The 24,576-nt window shown below is 35.8% G+C and overlaps 1 protein-coding gene across 24 annotated transcripts in view; it reads right to left on the bottom strand.

Annotated features, from left to right (window-relative positions):
- NRXN1 (neurexin 1) overlaps positions 1-24,576 on the bottom strand; it is a 1,127,584-nt gene that overhangs the window by 209,081 nt on the left and 893,927 nt on the right. The gene's annotated exons all lie outside the window — the stretch shown is intronic.

Genomic DNA, 24,576 nt, shown 5'->3' with positions numbered 1-24,576 from the left:
GGATGATTTGCCTCTTAGGAACGTAAAGTAGGAGTGAAATTACTCTCATTTTGCTTTCTGCATGCATTTTGATGCTCAAAAAGAATACCATGGATAACATGAATTTAAATCCAAATACTCCTAATAAACACACAGTTTAAAAAAATGAATACACTTATCATGAATAGCAAACCAAACTGAAGCAAATTAATCCTCAAGGTGGTAAAACTCAAAGAAAACCTCATGTTTTTGATGATGTCTTTGTTGATGGCACAGAAAGCCAAAGAAAGGAAATTATTCTATTTGAAAACCTCAGTTTTACAATATTTATTTGAAAACTAAAGCATTTTGTCTTGAAGTCCTACTTATATAAAACTAGAGGGAAGTAAAGTCAGCTTTCTTTGCTTAAAGTTCCTATCACCTCTGCTTAAACTGAATAATTGGATACAGTTCTGACTAGTCCAAACGCATACTCTACTGAAGTTGAACATAATTTAGTGAAGCAAAGATGGTAAAGTTTACTGCCTTGGCAGATTTCTACTGGAATATAACTAAAAGGGTAGTTTTTCCCACAGAGAAAATAGATTAGTAGAAAATTAAAGTCAATTTTATATAGAAATTTTGTATTAAAATAAAATAATGGTCAGATACTCAGAAAGGGTGGAGAACTAACATGTTAAAGAAGAAAATTATTTTGCTTGAACAATTTATTTGCTAAGTTTCATGAACCATGCTCCATGTGTCATAATAAAAAACTAAATTAATGATTCAAACATACAGAGACATTGGGATGAAATGTGAAAATCAAGTTGATGGACCAATCTGCTTTCTTAAAAAAAATAAAATAACAGAGGCACCTGGTCTGGCTCAGTCGGTGGAGGATGTGACGCCAGGTGGTGAATTTGAGCCCCACATTGGGTATAGAGATTACTTGAAAATAAAAATCTTTAAAAATAAAAAAATAAAATGTAAAAAAAAAAAAGTCTTTATAGGCTTACCATGAAAAAATAAGAGAGGGCCTATTTTGGGCCACATTAGGATTATGTACTGTAGCTACTCAAGTATTTAGCCACCCTATAAACAGTTCAAATAAAAGCCAATAAAAATATTCAGTGTACCTGGGTGGCTCAGATGGTTGAGCACCCGACTTCAGCTAAAGGTCATAATCTCATAGCTTGTGAGTTTGAACCCCACGTTGGGCTCTGTGCTGACAGCTCAGGGCCTGGAGCCTACTTTGGATTCTGTGTCTCCTTCTCTCTCTTCCCATCCCCTGTTCATGCTCTGTTTCTCTCTCTCTCAAAAATAAACAAACATTTTAAAAAATTAAGAAAAAAAAACATTGCCCACTTTATTTGACTTAAATATGTCTTTATTGGTCCATATTAAGAGAAGCTTATTCCTCCCTGCAACCATTTTTCAGACATAACTTGGACACCTCTGAAACCCACTTTAATTCTGTAAGATTCTAGAATTATTTGGATGTAAATATTCAATGGAGTAAAATTAGAGGAGATTTGCAAAAATGTGTTTCTCAGTTTGGGTTGAAAAACTGTAAGCATATTCACTGTAAATCTTTAAGAGAATGGTATTAACGTAGCTCCTTCCTAACTTCGTTAATCATTAACACTTTTGTCCTGGAGCATCCTGAGGGGCTAGAGTTTTGACTTTGACTATCACTGACAAACAAACCTTACTTCTGAGTTTATGATTGTGGATAATGAATTAGTGTTTTCTTTGGTAAATGTGTATCTTCAAGACGTAACCAGTCATGCAATTGCTAGCCAAGCCCAATGTTGAAATAGTCACTACTTCCCAGTTTAGGTTTGGGTGTCACGAAGATGGGAGTGACCCTCCCTCAAGGACAGAAACCTTGGCAATGTACATCTCTATGATTCCTAAAGTGCTCTGCACAGAATTGACACTAAGCTCAATAAATGTTTTTTCAATAAAGGAAGAAAGGCTCTGTTGCCACTTATAGTGCAGAAGAGTTTTCATCTTCAAAGCCCTTTATTCACATTAATTCAGCTATTTACATTTTGCTGATGGGTAAAGCCTGAAGAGGCTAAATGGGCTGTTAAAGGCCAGAGAGAGTAAAACCCTGCCTGTCAGGAATTAAAAATTTGCAATTACTGATTTCTACTCCCATGCCCAAGGCTTTATTCAGGGGGGAGAAAAAAGGACAAACATCTAACAAAGGCCTGGTAGATATCGGTTGGTCTACTGTTAGGATAAGTCAATAGTAGTTAAAGAAATAAATGGTCCCAACAACTCTATCGAACAGGTATGAAGAAAAAGTTCGATTTGTGGTGGTTTTGAGCATGTGCGTTTTGATACACATAGGGATGCAGAATTACCTATTCCCATCTGCAATTCTAAAACAACTTCCAGCTGCCATGCGTTGTTTACACAGGAATTGAAATACATTTGACCTAAACTTTATTTTGCTCTTGCCAAAGTGTGCTAATTGTATAGATCCCAGGGCGGTGGGAACATCATAATTTCAAAACAGACATTAAGGCATTGAAAAATCCATGGAAGTGAACTTAAAATTAAAGTACACGTGGAGATGGTCAAGTGTGTGCAGTTATGCTACCTCATATGTTTCTTCATGAGCTAGTTCACATCCTAAACTCTTGCCTCCTTACAATATCTTATTTTGCTGTGAACTTCAGGACAAAAAAAAAAGACTTCTTGGTCATATATTGCTTCAGTTCTCAGTTGTGTTTCCTATATTCCTTGGAGACCTTGACTTTCTCAGAGTAGCTTCCTAGAAATAAAAAGTGATGCAAAAGCCTAGCATCTATAGATCCTGTAAGAGAGTATGGAGAGAAGTCCAGTGAGACAAAAAGTCAGGGAAGTTCTAAACCTCAGGATTTATGGGCTCTTCTTCCTTGCTGTCTACTTCTATCTATCCTGCCTGCTGAGATCTATGCAATTTAAGCCTTAAGGAATGGCTACCTTTTACTCTCAAAGTAACACTTAATGGAACAAAACAGAACATATTTCCACCTAGCTGATGACATTTGCTGTGTGCCTAACATTATACTTGGTTTGGAAGTTGATATCTTAAGGAGAGGGCAGGGGTAGTACCAGGGAGGTAGTGAGGATATTGCTAATCAGGACCAAGAGTATAAGGACTGATCTAAGACAAATAGACCTGTCAGGTGTCAGATGCAAGCAGCAAAGAATGCTGCCTTATGAAGTTGGATATAACAAATCTCCATGCAGCTGGCTTAAGATTGGACTGGCAGGTTGAAGATGTAGGGGAAACACCTGAGGCAAGCTGTTGGAATAGGGCAGGACTGACATCCACAGGAACCCTTTGTTCTTAGGTTATATATGGATTGGGAATGGGTCTCTGTACAATCGACAACATGGAGGTTGTTGACTAGTGGGCAATCTAGATTGCAGAAAAGATCAAAAGAGAAGTTAAGGCATGAAAGTTTGTTAGATCAGAACAACTACTAAAAATCCTCCAGGGGAATTAATTGTGTTAATAACTTGGGTGGAGTAGATATGGCACACCACTACACCCATAGTCTTCACCAGCCTACAGGGTGCTATATGGACTCTTCCAGGTGCACAAGGATCTGTTAAAATCCTAATAATTTTTAGATTCTGATCTGGAGCGACAATTCAGGAAAAAGTTAATAAGTCAGTTCGTGCCCTGGAAAAGAAAGTTAAATTAAAGCCATGGGCAAGGAAGAAGGAAGATCTCTGTTTTGGGCCAGGTAAAGAAAGGCTTTCTCATGGGGGAGACCTTATAACCACATAAACGCTCAAGAGGTCATAGACTTCCAGAGCCGGAAGTGTCTTCGTTATCACCTGAAAAAAATGTGCTATTTGCAGCTATGGAAACTGAAGCTTTGAGGAATTATTTTTCCAAATCACACATCTCACTGGCAAAGCCAAAACTTGACAACACTGTTTTGCTTATGTCTTGAACTCCTCTTTATTTTGGAAACCTTCAATGAAGCAGAACACCTAATAAGAGTTAATTAGGAACAGGTACAGCTGGGGCCTTCTCTTGCCTGGCTACTTGAAAGTAATTAAACATAAAGTCTGATTCAAACAGAGAAGGCTACTCTGGTATATCCTGGGAAGATGAACATCTAGATACAGAAACCTCAAGCTATCAAGGCAAAGAATTTCAAGGTAGTCCAAAATTAAGTCAACTATTCAAGTAATATCACTTGTGTGGTCTGAATTTAGAACTATAAATTTTTTCTGAAAAGCAGTAAAAAGTGCTTTGAGATATAGCTGCCCATACTAATCAAAAATAATTGGTGGGGTGTGGGGGTGGCTAAGTCAGTTAAGAGTCCAACTCTTGGTTTTGGCCCAGGTCATGATCTCATGGTTCATGAGATCAAGGTCCATGTCCGGCTCTACGCTGATAGAGCAGAGGCTACTTGGAATTCCCTCTTTCCCTCTCTCTCTCTCTGCCCCTCTCCAGCATGCTCTCTCTCAAAATAAATAAATAAACTTTAAAAAATTAATTTGAAAAATCATAGTACCAAGAAAGAGGTCTTTCCTTACCACATATCTAACAGAGATACATGGTCACCATTAAAGATATTATGCAGAACTGATTCAGTAAAGACTCCAGGTAATAGAAAACTGAACAAAATTTCTTATAAAGTCAGTGCCTTGCTGTGGAATGGGTTCCACAGCATGGCACACAAACTACTAGCAAAACTCTATTAAGAAAACCCTCACCATGCTTCAAGCAGTCATTTGATAAAATGTAGACCAAGTGTTGATTACCAGTCTGGGGACCAAATAAGTAGATTGCAGGAGGCAGACTACCAGCCCTATTCCAAAAGTGAGACACTGACACAACCCTCAGAAGTCATTGCTTTTTCCTAATCCTCTTTCTCTCACCACACACACATTTTCCTCCTAAATCTCCTAGCTGCAAACATTGCTTAATGATGTCTACTTTATCCCTTTTACACCCACAAACTCAGTCCGGGGTTGACTATTTTGTGATATCATCATTGATAAAAAAGTCCAATGGCATTAGAAAGTCCTGACATAACACAGCTGATATACACCTGGCCGGTAATTGCTTAAAACACCAGAAGAGATGGATGTCTAATCTATTCCTAAAAATCTGAGCAAATGGCATTTCACCCCTCTGCTATTCCTCCCCCACCACCAACAATTCCTGCTAGTTTATTGGAATGTTTTGGATAAGAAAGCAAAAATATTACACTTCAGAATATAATGTGGGCTTCTCATTCCAATCCTAAGGCTGTCATGAGCAGTTGCAAGGCAACAGCTTACTATTATTTAAGATTAGGCTGAATTCTTGGTATTAAACAGAGGTATTGATTCATTCGTTGAATAAATATTTATTGAGGTACTCTACTAGACACTGGATAACTTGGTAAAATAAAAAAAATAGCTGGTAAGAAACATTTTTCTACAAGTCATTACAAGAGACTTAAGGATAAGGATAGAAGAAATATTTTAGGGTTGGGGGACACCATATCCAAATACTATAGCAGAAAAAAACACATATTGATTTTTTTCTTACAAACTATAGAGTATAAACAAGCTGCCTACTGATGTCTGATCAAAGTAAAGGCTATGATTATCTTGGTTGTAGTGTTTTAAAATTTCATTATAGAAGAGAAGGATATTTATGGATTCACTCATCGGTTTATAGTCAAATAATTCTACTGAGGAGAAAAAAAAAAGTATTCTTGCAAGAAAATTGAGACATAACATGGATAATGCAAAGCCTACATTTAATCTTGGCCAACTCTATTGTCTTATATTTTGTGTAGATGTCAAACATATCAGTGAAAAGAAAATGGTCCACAAATGCAGCCCAGGGACTTGGCCTACTTTTCCTACTTGCCCAGTCTTCAAAACAATAGATATGTATTCTCTTTTCATCTCTAAAATACTGTCCAATTTTCTCTGACAATATCTCTTGCTAGGAAAAGTAAAAGGAAGAAATAGTTAGAAAGTTCATCTTCTAATTAAGTTCTCCCTTCATAAAATCATTTACTTAATTAAGTTGCTATGCAGCTACACAAAACCAACACATTTCCCCCCCTAGAAATGAAGGAAGCTGAGTAGGGCTGAGTTGCACAGAGAGAAGAAATAAAATTTCCTGAGACGAATAAATTGTTCAGAGTGAGGTGCATAAAGTTCCCAAGTCAAAGAATCAGTTTATTCAAAGTTGTTATTCAAGAAATCCTGAAAGTGATCTAAATTCAAATTTCCTTTTGTTTTGCCAGGAGGGCTGGTTTAGGGATAGAACATGATGGGCTTTTATGACACATCTTCTGACTTCATTTAACATTGTTAAAATATTTCTGTCTCTAATATTATAGCCTGTAATATACTAAAAGACTCAGATTATTTATCTTTTTTTTAATTTTTTTGCATTTATTTATTTTTGAGAGACAGAGAGAGACAGTGTGAGCAGGGGAGGGACAGAAAGAGAGGGAGAAAAAGAATCAGAAGCAGGCTCCAGGCTCAGAGCTGTCAGCACAGAGCCCCATGAGGCGCTCGAACCCATGAACCGTGAGATCATGACCTGAGCCGAAGTTGGACACTTAACCGACTGAGCCACCCAGGAGCCCCTCAGATTATTTATTGATTGATTCGGAAGGCACCATTCCCTAACAGACATTTGATGCCTATCCACCTCCCTAGAAAGGGTGTGAAGGAGTCATTGATGTACAAATTACTCACAGCATTTTGCTGTAGCTTTAAGGCAAAGAGAAAGAAATGCCTTTGCCCTAATCAGGCATGACAGCCATGAAATCCTATGTGCAAACTGAATATCAAACTGATATTATTTTTACTGTCCAAAATGCATTATCTGGAAGAGTGAATAAATAAAAAATAATAATTAGTTTGTTATGGTCCCAGCCAATAAAAGGAGAAATCAGACAGAATAAATATAGAGCTACCCATTTGTACACATTTGGGAACGGATAAATGACCTCACTGTAAGTCTGCAGAAACATAGAGAATTAACCTTCCAAAACTAGAGAAAGAATCAATGTCTTTTAACTTTGCTTATTGAAATTGCAAATAGGAACACATTTCTAATTTGTGCTAAACAAAGAAACACACCAAAGAACCTAACAGAAAGTACTTATAACACTGTCACTTGAAGATTTTGTTTTGACAACATTGAAAGTTAAGAGACAAACCAACTACATTTTCTTTACTTGTGCCAGAATGAATTTATCAAATGTAACTAACCCTAGACTCATGCACACCAAAGCTTTATTTGGTACTCACCACTCACATACTTTCAGTGATTGATTAGTGAGCATTTGTGGACATGTTTGTTCTCAGCATGGAGCTACTAACACATTAGAGATTAAGGCCACAAATGATGACCCATCTCTCCAGAAAGTTTACTGATCAAGTCATTGATCATTGGCTGTCATGAAATTCCAAACAAACCTTTCTTGATTTAGTCAGAGAATCTTGTTCTACTTGACCGTAACTAGATTTTCCACTTGTGTCTGTCAATCAAAATTAAAAAGAAGAAATGTAGTAACTTTAATTTCTTTCTAAATCAGGACAAAACTTCCAAGTCATTATTAACTAGTCTACCAAAAATACAGTTCTCATTTAGTCAATTCAGCTCTTCTTAATTATTCCCTGTGTCAAAAAATAGCCTGCCTGCCACTCATAAAGTCATTAGCTGGAGAGAAAAATAAATTTGATTTTGATTAAGAGTAGAAGAGATGGTAGGCTGTTTATGAAAGAATGATTGAAAAGTTATACTTTAAAATGAAAGAAATAAAAACTCTGTTTTGTTGTCCTATTTATAGTTTTTGTTTTTTGCCCGAAACAAATTGATTATTCCTCTGAAGGAGAAAGAGACATTTGACTTTTTCATGTTACTTTCACTTACTTGATTGGACCTGTATAATTCTAAGTCAAACTAGACCATCTTTTTCTAACAAAAAGTTGTCATTAAAAAATATTGATGCAGTCGTGGGGCACCTGGGTGGCTCAGTCGGTTGAGCGTCCCACTCTTGATTTCTGCTTAGGTCATGATCTCACGGTTCAAGAGTTTGAGCTCCACATCAGGCTTTGTGCTGATAGTGCAGAGCCTGCTTGGGATTCTCTCTCTCTTTCTTTCTCTCTTCCCCCTCTTCTGCTCTCACTCTCTGTCTCAAAGTACATAAATAAACTTAAAAAATATATTGATGCAGTCTTGTAAACTTAAAAAAAAAGAAAAACCCATTCATCATTCTCTTACAAATAAATTTAGTTGGAAACTATAAAGAATTTTTTAAGTATGGAGACTTTGGAAATAGTACTGCATCTAATCTCTCAATTTTGTTGAGCTGGTGTGGGTGGGTGGGGACACAACTGGTTTCCAACACTTAAAAATTCTCTCTAGGGGCGTCGGGGTGGCTGTTGGTTAAGCATCTAACTCTTGATTTTGGCTTAGGTCATGATCTTCTGGGATTGAGTCCTGTGTGGGGCTCTGTGCTGACAGTGTAGAGCCTGCTTAGGATTCTCTCTCTCTCTCTTTCCTGCCTTCCCCAACTCATATGCACTACAAACAAACAAACAAACAAACAAATATTAAAAAAAATCTCTCTATAGTGAAAACAATGCAAACTGAAAAAAAGATTCTCTATGTCTTCTGAAGGAACCCTTGGTGTTGGGACCTCAAAGGAAAAGTAATTCAATGAGCCATTTGTAACACATCAATACTAATTCCTTAAGTTGTCTGTGGTTAGAAAGAGTGGAAATAACACAAGGAGTTTAGGCAAATCTATGACAACAGAATTGGAATGTTAATTATCACCTCTCACTGTCCTCTGTTAGCGATCTAAAGGTGAACCCCCCTTGTTTTATTCTCGTTCTCACACTTTTTACTTATTCTTCTTTTCCAATTTGCTTTAACTTTGAACAGAATTTAATCATTGGCCATAATGACACTAACACTGGCAATTCCTCAGACTATTTTGTAAAATGTGCTGAAACACTTAACAATGATCTTCTTGCAGACTGCACTGACCTCTGATTATTAGGCTGAAGCTATCTTATTTTCTTGTTCCATTCTTCTCTTTACTCAAAAGGTCCCCAAAGAACAACCTTCTGAAGGATAGGAACAATGGTCCCATTAGTTTGTCATAAAACCAAAATGATTCATGTGTTTAATAACACAGAATGTGAGCCATAAAAGTCTGACTTCTCAATTGGGATTGTTCTTGGAAATGTGGGCCAAAGAAATCATATAAAAGTTGAGAAGTGAAGATAAAAAGTAAAGAGTCCATTTTGTAAATGTACAACATTCTCAAAATCATATGAAGAGAAATAAAGTTTCTCTTTATTCTACATGGGCCATCATGTGAACCTGAACTAATGTTATTCACTAATGAATGTTATTCCTTCTAGGACAATGACAGTCATATCATTAACCCAAAATATTCATAAATTGAGTAGATAGATGCGATAGTTACTTTTTGCTAAAGTTAAGGCAAAGGTCTGACATACAGTTTAAGAGTGCCTGGGTGGTTCAGCCATTATGATCTCGCAGTCTGTGGGTTCAATCCCCGCGTCAGGCTCTGTGCTGGCAGCTCAGAGCCTGGAGCCTGCTTTGGATTCTGTGTCCCCCTTCTCTCTCTGCCCCTCGCCCACTCATGCTGTGTCTCACTTTGTCTCTCAAAAATAAATAAATGTCAAAAAATTTTAAAAAGGGGGGCCTGGGTGGCTCAGTCAGTTAAGCGTCCGACTTTGGCTCAGGTCATGATCTTGCAGTTCGTGAGTTCAAGCCCCGCGTCGGGCTCTGTGCTGACAGCTCAGAGCCTGGAGCCTGCTTCGGATTTTGTGTCTCCCTCTCTCTCTGCCCCTCCCCCACTTATGCTCTGTCTCTGTCTCTCAAAAATGAATAAATGTAAAAAAATTTTTTTAATTAAAAAAAAAGAAGATCTGACATATAGTTGAAATGTTCTATTCTTTTCAGTATCCAAGGAGATAAATTCCCAGCTTGCCAATGAGGTCCTGCATTTTAAAAGAAACAAACACCACCAGTAGTAACCTGGTGAATATTATTAAACCTCACCTACATTTGCTTTGGCACCACGAGCAAATGGCAATGGTTATAGAATTATAGATGTAATTGACAAAGTTTAATTTCACCCTTATTTGACCATACAGATGATTTTATCTATACTAAGGAAACATATTGTTAAGACCCTCTTCCAAATCAACAGAAATGAGTCATCATGGAAAAAGTATATTTTCCAAGTTTAGCTTTATTTTAATGATAGATAATGGAAGCAGTAACTGAAAGTGGTAACAATATGAAAATATTTAGTTTGAGAAAAATTAGGCCTAAAAAAAGATGGATTCTATCCTGAATTATATCTGAATTATATATATATATATATCAGATATATATACATATATATATATCTGATATATATATATAATCTACACACACACACACAACTCCCTAAATAAATTTGGTTAGCACGGAGTTTTCATTTTCCTCTTTAAAAATGAATCATAAGGATATTCATCCAAGAATTATTTATTATGGGAAAATATCATACACAAAGTAAGTGTCTAATAATGAAGATGTCGATAAAAACATAGCACAACAGCGTGTTCTTCCTACCTCTAGGACTTTATACTTTAAAATGATTATTATTAAAATTGAACTTATTTCTATCAGTGAAGGCAAGGTATGTCTGATTCCAGAGATCAAGAGACACAAGAAGTTTCCACTAAATGTGATACAAATAACATATGCATCACCATCATCTGTTGTGTGTGTGTGTTTTTTAATTTAGATTTCCCAGATCTGCTGATTTAGTAACCTCAGCATGTGATCAAGGAATCTTCATTTTTCAGAAGCTGACCATTTCACTCTTCTTACATCTAAAATCTGATAACCACTGTAGCACCAAGTTCAGGATGTTACTAGATATTCTTGTACATCTTAAAGGAATTCTGAAACAGTCCAGGGCACTCCACGTTTATCTAAGCATTTAGGACAGCAATCACAAACTCAAGTGCCTGGGAGGGCCAGACAGCATTTTAAATTAGGAATGGGGAAAAATAGAGCTATCCCGAACAAAAGAGAGTCTTCCCAGTTGGTCTAAAGATATTGGCAGCTACTCACTTCTACTTGATTACTCTACCATAAGAATGCAGATCACTTTGTCAGGTACACTGTTTTTTTTTCTTTTCTTTTACATAGTGGAGATACTGATGTTTATGGGAAACATCCTAATTTTTTAAATGTTCATAAGTAATTCAAAATACTTTAAATGTTCAATAAGCCACTATTTAGGGAAGCAAAACATGTATGGACAGCCCCAACTCAAGGACAATCAATTTGCAACATGTGATCTTGGTAAACCATCTGAAAAATATTGTAGTATACTCTGCTTTGCCACATATATACTTTCCCCTCCATCTATGATTTCCACATATAAAGCACAGATAGACCTATAATATCAATGCTAGGTGTAGGTACTTTGGAAAAGATAAATATACAGCAATGGACCTATCTACATTACTTGTTGTAAGTAAGACTTCTACTCTATAGCAATGACTAAATCAACTAAGAGTTTCAGAGAAGAGGGTGGTCAGCATAGGGTAGGAAGATTATAGAGGGCTTCCTAGAAAATGTAATATTTAAATTGAACAATGGAAGGTGATTAAGCTTTTTTTAGGACTTTAAATAACTTTATTAAGATTATAAATCTCCTTTGTGCTAAAAATTTTGTCAGGCCAGCTAATACATACATAATACATAGTAAAAGCCATTTAAAAAATTAGAAGGTGGGGGTGAGGGGTGGACAAAATGGGTGAAGGGAAGTGAGAAATATAGGCTTCCAGTCATGGAATGAATACGTCATGAGAGAAAAGGTACAGCATAGGGAATTTAATCAATGGTATTGCAATAGTGTTGTATGGGGAACGATGGTAGCTACACTTGTGCGTATAGCATACAGAGATGTTGAATCACTATGCTGTACAACTGAAACTAATGTAACATTATGTACCAGCTATACTTAAATTTTAAAAAATCTATAAAAATATCAGGAAGGTGAGAATGAAGATAAAGTGAAGTCAAGAATTGAGGGAGGAAGGAAGGAAGGAAGGAAGGGAGGGAGGGAGGGAGGGAGAGAAGGAGGGCAGTGGAAGGGAGGAAGGGAGGAAGGAAGGAAGGAGGAAAGGGAAGGAGGAAGGAAGGAAGGAAAGAAAAGAAAGAAAGGAAAGGAAGGAAAGGAGGAAGGAAGGAAGGAAAAGAAAGGAAGGAAAGGAAAGGAAGGGAAGGAGGAAGGAACGAAGGAACGAAGGAACGAAGGAAGGAACGAAGGAAGGAAGGAAAAGAAAGGATGGAAATATTAATCCACCATGGAAGGAGAAATAAGAGAAGAATTATCTATAAATATATAAAAGGGCATGTGGAAAAGAAACCTGGATGAATTAATGCCATTAAATGGGTACAGTTGAGAAAGTTATGTGCTTAAGCACAAAGGCAAGAACTCAGGCTAAATAATATGAAAGCAGTCTCTAGCTACAAGGACATTCAGGCAATGGATCATGCTATCAAGGGAACTTACAGACACTCTTGGCTGGAAGACACAAATTTATTATGGGTTGATTTAAGTATAATTAAAATCAGCCCAGACACCAAACAAGGGAGAGAGTATGTAACTTTTAAAAATCTCTTTATTACATATGGACAAAGCAGCAAATGTATAAATGTTCTACAGATTAATCTTCCTTTAAAAAGCTCCCACTCAACATACCTCTTCCTTGCAAAAATAACTTCAAGTGATTCTATACAACAATCCATCCAAACTTGTGAGTCAGGTATTCCACATCCTCAGTCTGGCTCTATTCTACTGTTTCAACCATTTCTCCTATGCCTTCTAGACACAGGCCATCCACTCTCATTAAACTGATCTATTTCTTCTTTTCTAAAGCTTGCAAGCCTATTGCCAGGCTCAAACCTTGTGTTCACTCAAACTCAAATAACTTAAACTCTCCTCTTCACCAATCTCAGTTCTTTTCATCCTTCAGAGCTAAGTTCCTCCTGGAATCCTGGACTCAAAGCTGGTAATTTCTTCTTCTCAGGCCTTGACCAACTATCACTGTCCATCTCCTTCATAGAGCACACACCATGTGATCTCTCTTGCATTTTCCTATTTTATTGTCACATAATGATTGAGTTATCATGTCTCGGCTTCTCATCTAGACTACAATGTCTTTGTTGATGACCATCAGTGCTTTTATATTTTAGCATACATAGTGTTTTGCCCAAGTATATGCTTAGTGATTTTTTTAAATGTATTTACTGATTAACCTTCAAAATATTTTAAAGCTTTATAGAATTGACACTAATTCTAACAAGATTTCAAAAGAATCCTACAAAAATATTCTAATATCCTCCAAAACTATGGCTATATACTTTTTCTTCTTCCATTTCATACATTAAATTAGGATGGATTTCCAAAGCAAAACACTGGTCTCTGAGAGCTATTGACATAATCTTGGTTCCTTCAGTGAGAAAGAAATTATTCCCTATCGCCCTCACTTCAATGTAATTATAGCAGAATTATCTTTCAAATTATAGCCACAGGAATTGTGGAAGCCGATGAAGAGGCTCAATTCAGGAACAGGTTTGGGATCTGCAACATACTCTTCAGTTTCTGCAACAAACTCTCAGTTTAAAACTTAGACAATAGCAGTGAGGGCACAACAAATCAACCGTAAGCTTCTTTCACATTTGTTGGTTGTTTTTGAACTTTTAGTTTCAAGCCTTACCTGGGCCTTGCTCTTCTCAGCTCTATCTATATCTTTGTTCCTTTATTTCATACATGTCAATATTCATGGGCCCTGTTAATTTTCCTGACTTCCCAAGACAATAATGTGAAGGAGAAACCACAAAACTAGGGGGAAAAGTAGTGGCACACACAAAAAAATCCCTGGCAGATACTGCCACCTACAGGGGTTATATGGGCACCATGCTTAAGATCATCCTCATCACAATCTCATGAAAGGGGAATCCCATTTGTATGAGGGGTAAAATGGGCATATCTGAATTCCATGGATAAGGAAGAAGTCACTTCTATTAAATCACAACCTTTGATTCAGAGTATAAATGATTATGAGTATGTGTATGTGTGTGTGTGTGTGTGTGTGTGTGTGTGTGTGCGTGTGTGTGTATAATATATGTATTTTAATATGTGATTTATTAATTAAACTGGGCCAGCAAAAATTAATAAGGCTGTAAGAAAGAAGATAAAAAAGACATAGAGGGAGTAATAATCATATTATATCATTGATAATTTCTGTCATTAAAAATATATTTAAAAAACACTAGAAGTCACTATTGAAAAGTTTATGAGACACCATATACAATGTGATAGGATGTGAATCTACAGCCCAGCTGTCTGGGGGTTGAAGGTTTTTTTCCTCTAATATTCTAAGTTTAAAATTATAGATTAATTATTATAAAACTATCCTTGAAATGAATTGTATAGACCTTGCTTTCTTAAATATGTGATGCTTGATATTAACTTGATAATTTAATATCATTATTACAAATGTATGCTATTGGATTGGGAAATAAAGAAGTAAAAAATAACATATTTTGAATATATGCTACACAATAAACCTTCAAACCATGATTTAAAAAATAAAATTATTTGCAAATAAACTTATAGTAAAGATGCAAAAAAAAAAAAAAAATCACAAAGAATCCCATATTCCCTTTACCCAGATTCAGCTATTAACATTTTCCCTCACTTGTTTATTTGTTCTCTCTCTCTGTATACATTTCCCCCACCCCTTCTCCACAAACACACCCACAATTATTTTCTCTTAACCATTTAATGGTGAATTATATATATCCTGGCACTTTACCCCTACACATTTCAGTATATGTATCCTAATAGAGATATTCTCTTACATAACCACAATAACGTTACTAATAACATACATTACTTGATCTAATCTACCATCTCTGTCCCAATTTTGTCAAATGATCCAGAAAAGACTTCCACACCACTTTTTCCCCTACAGGACGTGATTCAGCCTAGCAGAGCCATAATTTTCTTAAGTCCTTAAATCTGCTTTCTTGGGTTTCTTCCTCTCCACTATCACCACTGCAGTCGAAAGGCCTGACTGTGGGCTGCTCCTATTCATTCTCTTAATCTGCTACTTCCTGTAACATATCTTGGACTCAGAGAAAAGATAACAAAATATTTTGGAGTTATGAATGGGCTAAGATTAAATACCCAATATATGAGGTACTGAAGACCTTTTCTGTGACTACAGGGCAAGTGAGTTTTGGATATGTATTTGACAGCTCAGGAAAGTTTCTGTGAACCTCCTGGTAAGTGAATTATAGTGCTAAGGATAGGTGAGGCCTTACTTTATATGCTCATAACAGAATTCTGTCAGTGGGTTAAGAATCACAAATAGCCTAACAGACTAAATTTATCACTTTCCTAGAATTTTGGGAAGTTGGAAGAATAATAAAATACTGTCATCGAAAAAACAATCGTGAAATTGATGATCAATAAGCATTAGGTAACTACAAAACAATCTTTTTATGTGTATTTAAGAGGAGAGAGGGAAGAAGATTAAACTTGAAGCTATGATAATCACGATTCATTCAAAAAGTATTAGCTGCCATTAGTAACTATGCATTTCCAAGTAGATATTTTGACCTCAGAAGACAACTTAGAAAAAAAAAATTATTGTAAAATTTGTGTTGAGATAGTGTTTCAGATATATTGTCTAGTATAGTGAAGTTTATCCTACATTGTGTCAATTTCCTTAAGGTAACAAATTTCCTATCAGGTTGCTGTTTTTGTTTTTGTTTCATATTCACCTAACACTTGGGCAGTCCATTGCAAAGATGAGATTCTCAATGGTTATTGAGTGGATCCAACAGTACTATAGGATCATATCAGGAAACCTATGCAAGTATAATAAGGAAAACTTCAATTGCCCAGAACACAAATGACAAAACTTGCATTGACTGATTTTGTCCTAACTTCTACTATTATTTTAAAAAGTAAAATTATCATAAAGTTGAGTAGAAATATATTCCAACACATTTATGTGTTAAGCATACATTTGGCCTACTTTCCTATAGTTTAGCATCTATATCTACGTAATAGTTATCAGTGACAGAATGGAATTATATAGGCCCTACAGTGCCCTAAATCAGCAAAAACAATGTCAAAATGTGCTAGGATAATAAATACAAAATAGAATGATGTAGTTGTATATAGTAATTTCCAACAATGCAAATATTTTTATTGTTCCTCTTAATCCTTAATTAAATAAAACAGCATCTTTCCCAAGAATTGTATTTAAATTAGATTACATTGTACCATAATCTTTTGGATGAGATTCCACAATGGCAAATACCAAATGGAGTATGCCTTTGAGGTGACATAGATCCTACATTATTACAATAGGAGAATGTGTTCTAGATTATGTTAACAAAGAAAAAAATTCCCCTGGGAAAGTAAATTAGACAGCTGATCTGCTAAGTGTATCCAGTACAGTTTTTAAGGGTATTTTTCAAATTCTATATAGCCAAGCACATCAGTACCCTCCACAGGTGGGATTTCGTTTCCCAAAGCTCATTTGATCATTGAACACTTGTTCTTGGAGAGTGGATTGCACTTACTGAAGCTAGTGTGTTTTGGGTGATAGGTAGAGAAAATGACCTAACATAAAAGTGGGTCATTCCCCTTCTTCAAATCATTATACACACTAATATCACCTGAAGCCCGATCCTTTACAATACCATTACTGACATCATTAATAGAATTGTAGGTAGGAACCACAAGGGAAATACCCCAAGGAGATAACAGAAAGGATATGCACGAAGATGAGATTCATTAAATTTGTAAAAAAATAAAAAAAAATCCTTGCCATGTTAGCATTGTCCCACATTATCCTAACTTTTCAATTCTTATATGAAAACTCCATTTAACCTAAATTTGAAAACAAAAAGGAGTGCCTACAATTAAAAAACAAATTCCCTCACTCTGCTTGCAGTTAAAATTCATGTTAGAAAGACAAGCAGCCAGCAAGAAAGTTATAGGGCTTTCAAAATGGAATAAAGCTCTTACTATGACATCAGATATATATGTGTAGCTATTATTATTAGTTATATATCTACTACATTTATAATATATTGATGATATAAATAATCATCATGATTATTATACAACTGAAGTTATATATTGCTATGCTATTATACATTGAGTTTGACAGCTTTTATCAACAGAGTCTGCCTTACAGAAGTTTCTATCTTTGGATAAAACTTCACTGAACTCTTACACTGCAAAATGTCTCCCATACATTCTTATGAAATTTAATATTTTGTTTATTTCACTTTTTGGATATCAGTTTTAAAATGCAAATACTGAAGAGAAAAAGGTATGTCTTAAATTCACACTAGGGTTACCAAAAAAAGGAAAAGAAAGACTTAATGTGATCCTTTCTTGAAAATTTCTTTCTTATTCATTCATCAAGAAGGGAAGTGCAGATTATCAAAACACATTTTTCAAGTACATAATTTTGATATGAGCAGCCACCTTTATTGAACTCTCCCCAATATCTAGGTGACTGAAATCTGACTTTATTTTCATGTAAACAACTGAGAGTGGGGTAACCTTGAATTTTAATTACTCTTAATAAGCTTCCAGTAACAAAAGGTGTAATTTTCCATGAACAAAATAAGACAATTTTCCATTGGAATGGTTGGAAGGAGCTTGAAGAATAAAAGCATCTAAATCATTTGGAGTAGAGAAGTGGATTCAGAAAATAAAATCAAAAAGAAAAAAAAAATTCCCAGGGTTTATTAAAGAAACTTTGAAATATAGGCCTGGATCTGATCCTTTTGAAATGCAACAATAAATTTCAAAAAATTATCTTCCTTTCTGACAACTTTTAATTTAACGTTAAAAGTCAGATATCTGATTTAAATTTGAGGTACTTGAATCTGCCAAAGGTTCACCTTTAAACTTGTGCAATAGTGCTATGTTACTTAAAAAATGCATTCAGAGAATGGAAATGTTTAGCAGGACAAGATACATGAGGAAAAAAAGCAGTCTACACAATCAGTTTAATACAGTGAGTATCTTTTTGTAAAATAAAAAATAACCGGGAAGAATTACATTTGTTGAGTTATATACTATGCTAAATATTTTAAGTCAGTAAGTCACCCACTCCATTATAGTTTTCTAAATGATTATTTTGCTGCTACCAAGGTTGCTGTGAAAATAAATGAGAAGAGATCTGGTCAATGAACAATGAGAATTTCAATTAAAAAATAAAATATGAGCAGATGAACACCCACCTGAGGGAGAGAAGTATTATTTCTTTTCTGATTGGTATTATAATAAAGACTTCTGAATCCTCATTCTGTATTACACACAGTTTTCATCATTAATTATTTTTCTCCCATATACTTCACTTTGTTCCATTTCTTTGCATCATGGATCCCTTATAACAGACTCTGTCATCCCTTTACTCTTCACACTTCCTTTCCTTGACTTTTCTTTCCTCCACTGAGACTTCATCCAATATTCTGTACAAGTCTTTCATTTCTCTGCCAATAACCTTATCTTGAGAGTCTTTCTCCAAAAATGTCATCATCTCCAAAAATACAATTTTATTTTCTCTGAGTTGTCGAAATGTGCAGACATTTTAACATTAAACACAGAATGCTCTCCCTCTAGAGTTACACTTTAGAATTACTTAGCATATCTCATTCAAACAAAGTAATTTCATTTCATTCTGCCTAGGGATATTTGGTAGAGTGATATATCATTAATTTAAACAAATGAAACAAATCAGTGGTAAAAGACAAATTTATCTCTGATATCTTTCGGAAAAAGTTTGTGGGTATGAAAACTAGAATACACTAAAAAAATACATGAGACATGCTGAACTCAAGTCACCATTGTAGAGAGACTCTGGCAAACTTTAATTTGGTTTGTTAAGGGAGGGGGCAGCAGCTCCTAGAGCTGAAACTACATTTATGCAATCAGTCTATAAATCCCTCATCAGAACCACATGACCTCCCATCACTCTACAGGCAAAATCCCAAAGGGCATCTTGATGTTCTCCTTTGGTGAGTTATTTTACCCCTCGGGGTTATTCTTAATGTCAAGCACATTGCACAAGGCTGGACACATTTAAGTACTGAGTGAATAAATACAATATGAATGAAGGAATGTGATAAAGGAATATAATTTTGCTATTTGTATGAGCCTAAATCTTAAGAGGGACAGAGTCTCAAGCAAAAGTGGCTGATTTTTTCTTTGTTTTTACCTCTGTTGCTTTGCATTTGGGTTAAAAAAAGTTTTAATAAACTAAGCTTTTGTATTTAGGCTAAAAGTCAAAACACACAAACCAAGTTCTCTTTGAAGAATCCTCTTTTGCTGATGTATATTCCAAAACCTTAGTCAAGCTGAAATTCCTATCTTTGTACTTTTCACTCATTGAAATTTGATACCCCTATACTAAGTCAGTCTACTGGGCAACCTTCCCCAACCTTTGAATTTATTCCTCTTTTGGATGTGTTTGGCATTTATGCTCTCTGCCACTCATTTTCACTTATACCACTGTATGTTGTGAACTTTTAAAATATGTTTAGTTCTTACATTAAAAATGCCCTAGGGAAAAATTTGTTAGTTTTTTCTCATTCCGTTTGCCCTATGACACTGAGCACAGATGCTCTATTTGGTGGGTACTCTATAAATACTCACTAGATACTTTAGATGAATGATAAAGACCCCTCTCACATCTGGGATCTTCGGAAGGTCGAAGTTTCAGCAAGCGCTGCAGTTATTCAAATGTCTACTTATGAAGAAGGCAATAATTGCTCACAGCTAGGAGGAAACCAGAGTGATGATATACTCTTTCAAGTACATGCCTTACAAGATTCCCAGGAAAAGCTGACTGCAAACACCTAAACGACAAGGCACATGCCTTATTTTTATCTGTCTCCTCCACAGCACCCACTCACATGTCTTTGGCAACAATATTATACACAAAATTACAAACAATATTGTTTATTAAACCAATAAATGAATGATAAAACATTGAAAACAAAACAAAACAAAAGGATTACTCAGATGAAGAGTTGATCACGACTAGCTACACTTCCACCAGGTACAGAGCAGGTACAAAAGCATCTAGATAACTTTTCTTAAGACTTCTCAATAACTGAAAATCCATATAACTGCATTTGAAAATAAACTATTTTAGTGCCCTCTATATGTAGGGTCTACTTATGGACACTTGCATCCCTAGTTGAAAAGAGAGCTTAAAAGGGCAACTAAGTAACAGATGGTATATCTGAGAAGAAGTGACTCCCAGAGCTGTTAGTAAAATTAACACTTCTCTATGACTTGTAATATGAAGTTACATCTGGCAAAAATAAATCTCTAATCAACATTATCAACACCATTCTAGTTAAACAAAATTTGGAATTCATCCACTATACTTGCCATTCTCACTCTCAAAAACTTCCCATAGGACTGCACTCATACTCTCACCCACTTGCAAAATTAGGGACAAGCCATTCAACTAGCCTCAGCTTTACCATAGTTCAAACAAGTTTCCAACATAAAAAACAACCACAACAACAAAAAACCTTAAACTACAGGATTTCTTCTTTCATAAAAAGCAAATACTGAATAGTTTTAACTGGAGATACCATGGTGTCTTTTAAAGCACTGAAAGCCTTCAGACTTTATCAATGAAGGCTGTTAGGCTGACATACGCATGCTGCTTGCCTTCTGTAAAAGAAATCCCAGCTTACAGTGTTTGGATGTGAAATGGATCCTGGGATGAAGTGGGGATACTTGGGAGTCAAAACTACTGCCAACTGTGTAGAGTTTTACAGGTTCTCCCATCTTATAACTTGGAAGGAAGGTGCTTGTTGGCACTGAGATGCATCTATTCTTACATTCATTTTGGTAATGTAGTTACAAAAGCAGATGCCTGTTTAAAGAACAAAAGGTAGCATGGGTAAGAATCTGATACTTGTGCGTGCTAAACTAACATTAAAAAAAAAGTTGTATAAGTCATTTGGAGCCCAGACATTCACAGAGATTGTTAGGGTATGATGGCATGTGCTCCAAAAGCAGATAGCTCCACCATTTATTGACTCCATGATGCAGTAAGTTACTTAACCTCTGAGTGTGTCAGTTTCTTCATTAACAAGTGCAAGGCTAATTGAGTCAATTTAAGAAGTAAGTTTTTTATTCAAGCACAGTGCTTGCTACAATGCTTAATAAATGTTAGCTTTAATTAGTACTATTACACAAATACATGAAGGACAAGAAAGTAAAGTCCAATTTCTCCAATAGATAAATTGTTCACATCATCATTCTCATTACCATTTGGTTGAGTTTAGTTGTTTATTTTATTTTCCTGCACACATGTCCAGTACTAGACATGTGCCTGTATATCCAGACGGCCAATGAGCTTTATGGAAAGGTTTCAAGCATTGGCATAGTCCTCTCTTTCTCTCTGGCTGTGACATAATTTGGAATTGCAATCAGAAACTGTCCCTGATACTAATGCTCAAAGGATATAAAGATAAACATCTAACCAGATTCTCAGTAGCAAAGGTCTGTCACCTGGTATGAGTAAATATCTGCCATTTTAAAGCCTGCCCTCTAACTGTCTGAGAGTTCACCTGAGTCTTGAGGAAAGTGATAGATCCTAGGTTCGTAGAGAGCACTGGCCCAGAAAAAAGTACATACTGACAACATCTACCTTTTTCTTGGTATGGATATGCCAAACGAGGGTTAAATATAGTGTCTACAATCATCTCTAGGTAGAAAACCTGTTTTCCAAGTTCATATTAAGAGTATGCTTTCCCTAAGAGCACATTAAGTAGTGAAAATAAAGGTATTTTCAGCAATGCACAGCTTTTGCCTGAAATAACAGATCAGAAAGGTGGTGTCCTTGTCAGAATTCATTCATTTCTAGAAAGAAAACTTTCTACTGCACTCTTTCTCCTTTCCCAGCTAGCTCTTCCACTAATGATAAGCTTTTGGGGCATCTTTTTTTTTTTTATCTTTATATATACATTGGGCTTTATATATACATTGGGCTTTAGCCCAATGTAAAGCACATAGTAAACATTCTAACATGTTAAGTTGATTTCGTTCTGTACATTTACCTTTGGTGACTAATAAATTTGAAAAAAAACCAGTAACCTTCCTTCAAGAAAAGATATAGGCTTCTGGGCCCAGTCCTTTTACATTATCATTTTCAAGGACTCTCAGTGTATTAGCCACACCATTCGACTTACCACCTTCTCACTATAACATGCTTATCAGTAAAAATATTGATATCAAATGGAAAGAAAATGTCCAATTCAAACCATCCACTGGATCTAAATTGGGTGTAAAAATGGTGTCTTTTATTTTTCCTAATATTTTTATCTTCTGTTGATGAATTCATCTGCTATTCCTAGAGAACACTGGTAGATAATTCTCTAAGTAGATTCAATTACCTTTAAAGAAATCATTCTTGATCACTTTGAGAAGATCTGAGCTTTGCTTAAACTACAATTCAGTGAGCTGACCTTGAGCTAGTCATTTTGTATCATGTCATTTATCAAAGAGACAAGCATAGCAATGGGTGGGTTCTGTTGCACCGTCTTCAAGCATCAGCTCTATTACTTCATTCCTATTAAGGAGGTTTAAACACCATTTTCAATAGATGCTACACTTTATAAAGACAAACACGGCCCACACTCCTGGAAAAAATAGCCCACATTCTTGCCGTTCTATCTACATTTAGACATCGTCAGAAATAGTGAAGGATATAACTAAAAAGTGCTAACATTTTTATTTTGGATATTTAATTCTATACATTTTCTATATGAAATAAAACTCACTAGTATTTTTATGTTTATTTAATTTTGAGAGAGAGAGAGAGAGAGAGAGAGAGAGAGAGAGAGAAACAAAGTGTGAGTGGGGGAGGGGCAGAGAGATGGAGACAGAATCTGGAGCAGACTCCAGACTCTGAGCTGTCAGCACAGAACCTGACGTGGGGCTTGAACCCACGAACCGTGAGATCATGACTTGAGCCAAAGTCAGATGCTTAACTGACTGAGCCACCCAGGTGCCCCAAAGCTCACTAGTTTTTGCAAAGCTCTTACCTATTAATAATTCCATGTTATGCTAGTGTCAATGTTTTCCTGACAAGCAAAAAATATATTTCTGTTAAACATACCTACATGGATCTCTATGTCCTTTTGTACATCTTTACAGTTTGTGAAGTGCAGAGAGATAGTAGATAATGTAGGATAAAAGAGAATCATTCAGGCATTATGCATTAGAGGCCTACTTTTGTTTATTTCTACTCAGTACTACTTCTATTTTTCTGCAATTCTGGGATTACTAAAACTGTTCCTCATTTCTACTGGGACCTAATCCTCCCCATACCTCACCTATGTAGACACTTCAGGGATTGTTACATTCTAATGTTACCTGTCTCCTGGGCCACAGTTTAAAGGTTCAGAAAGGGCCCAAATTGGACCTATCACAGTACTGTATCTCCCTAAACACATTGGATTGGTCCAGGGGTGGAAATCTCACCTAGCTTTTTCAATCTAGAACAAAGTATCTATTCCTATACACACACAGGGATATTCAGACTTCAGATACTGACCCCCCAAAACTCAGGTAGGTTTTCTACTGGGGCCTAAAGATTAAGGCAACAAAACTTGGGAACTTCCTGAAACCATGCTTTCCAACACAAGGTAAAATGCAGTCTGCAGTGAGATAGAATGAAGCTGACAACCTGAGAGAGCACAGAGGAAACCAGATTGATTCCTGTCAGTGCCTGAATCCCTAGGGCTGGCCCTTAACATTCTTCCCTCCTCAGCTTGGTTATTCAAGGCTTCCTCCTATTCTGGGAGCCAATAAATCTCCCTCTTTGTCTGAATGGCCCAGGCTGCCTTTGTGACAGTTACAACCAAAATAATTCTAACTCATATTCATTAATAGTGCACACTAAAATGTACAGTCAAAAAGACAGCAACATTTCACTTTTCTAAAAAAAGAAATCAATGAAAGTGACAGAGGTTAATTAAGGGAGCAAGTCACTAAATACTACCTAATTGAAAATATAATCTGATTTTTGGTAGTAAGTAAAACATTCAGGGAAAATGCCTCTAGCCTTCCTAGATCTCTAGAGTAGTGTGGACAGTGTCCAACAAGCAATTATTTGGGAGTGTGCTCATCTATACTTTGGGGACTTCGTATACACTAATAGAGCTCCTTCACCCCAAATTATAGAACCCGCTACTTATGAGCTACTAAGAAAAGGAAGGAAAGATTGATTTTAGTATATTCATTAAAATACTGACAAATTTTTACATGTTGACATTAAAAGCGTTAGTCTCATACTCTGCTTCTAGGAGTACAATTTGATATGGCAGAAACTAGTAAGATCCTTCTGTAGAACAATGAACAACACATATCTAAAACATTAAGATCTGGTATTCCCTTTGATCCTGCTTTTTTATCCTCTTCAAATTTATCTTAATGAAAAAATGCATATATAGAATAT

The sequence above is a fragment of the Panthera onca genome, chromosome A3 (genome assembly GCF_046562875.1).
Source record: "Panthera onca isolate mPanOnc1 chromosome A3, mPanOnc1 haplotype 2, whole genome shotgun sequence".
NCBI lineage: Eukaryota > Metazoa > Chordata > Mammalia > Carnivora > Felidae > Panthera > Panthera onca.
The sequence above is the reverse complement of the archived record's forward strand: the minus strand, read 5'-3'. Positions and strand labels throughout refer to the sequence as shown.